The following is a 3215-nucleotide window of genomic DNA, read 5'->3' as shown; positions in this document are numbered from 1 at the left end:
TGCTCTACAGCAGGTCCATGTTGATTACAAGTTTTCTCTCTGTAAATATGTATATACTAACTCCAACCTCATGATTTATGCCTCCAACACACCTTTCCAGTTTGGTAACCATAAGTTTGTGTTCTAAGTCTGGGACTCTGTTTCTGTGTTGTAAGACAGTACCTTTCTATCAATGTTTAGATTCCACCGATAAGTAATATCATATGATATTTTTCATTGCCTGATTTATGACACTTAGTATGAATGTATGTAGGTCCTTCTGAGTGGCCCTAAATGGCCTTCTTTCATTCACTTCATGGCTGAGTAATATTCCATTGTACATATCTACCATAATTTCTTTATCCATTCTTCCTTCCAAGGACTTTTAGGTAGCTTCCGAGTAGAGGCTCTTGTAAACAGGGCTGCATAAATTTTAGAGTGCCTGGGTCCTGTCAATTTACGTTTTTTCCAAGATACAGGCCCAGGAGTGGAAGCGCCATATGCTCTGAAGCTCTGGTTTTTAGATTTTTAAGGAATCACCACCCACTTCTCCAGAGTGGCTGTTGGCAATTTACATCCCGCCCATCAGCGTAGCAAGGCTCCCATTTCTCCATGGCCTGTCCTGCATTTCTGGTTTTGACACTTTATTCAGCATGGCCCTTTTGACCGATGGGAAACGAGACTTCTTTGTAGCGCTGATTTGCCTTTCCAGGTTGCTTGGTTGGCCAAAAAGGGCGTATGCGTTTTTTCCTGAATATATTCAGGAAAAAACGCATACGCCCTTTTTGGCCAAGGGCATCATTGTCGAGGTTTTGCCGCTTTTCCTGTGCTTTAAAGGCGATTCGAATCTACCTCCTGAAATCTGTTTCCTGCAATTCTGCCTTGCTTTCAAATCCTCTTCGTTGCCTTCCCTCAATATATTTGTGGACGAGAGTTATCATTTCTAAGTCTGCAGGTTTGTGAATTGCAGTGCCCCTGAGCTCCATTCTTCAACTCGCTTTCTTGGGAGCTGGCCGCAAAAGCGCAGGATTGCTTCAGGCCGTATTCTGGTTCCTGGCGGCAGGCTGAGCCTGTGGTTAATTCTTCTTCCTGATGGGAAAATAGAATGACCTGTGCCTGCCCCAACACCTAGAGCTAGTCTCTCATTGGTTCCCCCTCTTCCCGTTCATCCTCAGGACAATTAGCAACCTGTACGGAACAGGAGGATAAAGGTGCTGATTCTCCAAGGAGGGAGATTGCTAGTAAAGCGGCTGGAATGGCGAACCGGAGCGCAAGGAGATGAGAAATGAGGTGCGTTTTAGAAACCTTTCCCGATCACACGGTGTACCATCTTCGGGGTTTCTCATGCATGTTTTCAATGTAGGACGATGCCCTTGAACCTGGAGATTTGGGACCCATGGGATGGGTACCACGCCGTATTACTTTAAAGGGTCTGCGTTTTCTCACCCAACCTCACCAAACCTCTCAGCCCCAAGAGTGTCCACCCTTATGTCTCAATCAGCTGTGGGTCTAGATATGGTCAATCCAGGTGGCATCACAGCCCCTGAACGAATTTTGTAAGAATTTCTCTCTCTTTCACTGTCTTTGTTTCACGGGTTTTGAAACGTAATTGATTTTTATAATGGGGTTTAGCTGCTTTTCACTGCTGTGTTTATGCCGCTTTACACCCATTTGACTCACTTACAGAGAGATATCAATACATAGGTTTTAAGATTCTTACTAGTCAGATATATTCTTGGGCGGTGAATAGGGGGTGTTGAGTCCAGTTCACTGAGCAAGGAGTAGGTCTTGTCTATTACATATTGGGTTTCTGGAACGGTATCTGAGCTAATTTGAAATCCGTGTTTTATGCATCACCCCACCTCACCTTTCCCGTTAAGCAGCCATAGTGTGTTTTCTAAACGTGTGACTCTGTTCTGTTTTGTAATTCAGTTCAAGGGTAGCGGTTTTTACATTCCCTCTATAAGTTATATCTTATGATAAGTGTCTTTTTCTGTGTGACTTATTTCACTTAGAATCGTCATACCTAAATCCACTCATCATGCTGCTACTAGCCTTATGACATTGATTTCATGGCTGAGTGATATTCCATTGTACGTAAGGACCGCAACTTCTTTATCCATTCTTCTCTTTCCTGGGATATTTAAGGTGTAGCGAAGTGGAGGTTCTTGTCAACAGAGTAGCCCAAAACTTTGAGGTGCCTGTGTCATGCTGATTTTTAGTTTTCCCACTTTATACTCCCATGAGTGGAAGTGCGCTATGCTCTCTAAGCTGAGTTTTTTAGATGTTTCAGGACACACTGTACACTTCTCCAGAGTGGCTGTTGGCAATTTACATCCCGCCCATCAGCGTAGCAAGGCTCCCATTTCTCCATGGCCTGTCCTGCATTTCTGGTTTTGACACTTTATTCAGCATGGCCCTTTTGACCGATGGGAAGCGAGACTTCTTTGTAGCGCTGATTTGCCTTTCCAGGTTGCTTGGTTGGCCAAAAAGGGCGTATGCGTTTTTTCCTGAATATATTCAGGAAAAAACGCATACGCCCTTTTTGGCCAAGGGCATCATTGTCGAGGTTTTGCCGCTTTTCCTGTGCTTTAAAGGCGATTCGAATCTACCTCCTGAAATCTGTTTCCTGCAATTCTGCCTTGCTTTCAAATCCTCTTCGTTGCCTTCCCTCAATATATTTGTGGACGAGAGTTATCATTTCTAAGACTGCAGGTTTGTGAATTGCAGTGCCCCTGAGCTCCATTCTTCAACTCGCTTTCTTGGGAGCTGGCCGCAAAAGCGCAGGATTGCTTCAGGCCGTATTCTGGTTCCTGGCGGCAGGCTGAGCCTGTGGTTAATTCTTCTTCCTGATGGGAAAATAGAATGACCTGTGCCTGCCCCAACACCTAGAGCTAGTCTCTCATTGGTTCCCCCTCTTCCCGTTCATCCTCAGGACAATTAGCAACCTGTACGGAACAGGAGGATAAAGGTGCTGATTCTCCAAGGAGGGAGATTGCTAGTAAAGCGGCTGGAATGGCGACCCGGAGCACAAGGAGATGAGAAATGAGGTGCGTTTTAGAAACCTTTCCCGATCACACGGTGTACCATCTTCGGGGTTTCTCATGCATGTTTTCAATGTAGGACGATGCCCTTGAACCTGGAGATTTGGGACCCATGGGATGGGTACCACGCCGAATTACTTTAAAGGGTCTGCGTTAGCTCAGCCAACCTCACCAAACCTCTCAGCCCCACGA

The sequence above is a fragment of the Balaenoptera borealis genome, assembly GCF_965194805.1.
Source record: "Balaenoptera borealis genome assembly, contig: HAP1_SCAFFOLD_370, whole genome shotgun sequence".
In the NCBI taxonomy this organism is placed as follows: Eukaryota; Metazoa; Chordata; class Mammalia; order Artiodactyla; family Balaenopteridae; genus Balaenoptera; species Balaenoptera borealis.
Note: the sequence above shows the minus strand (reverse complement) of the source record.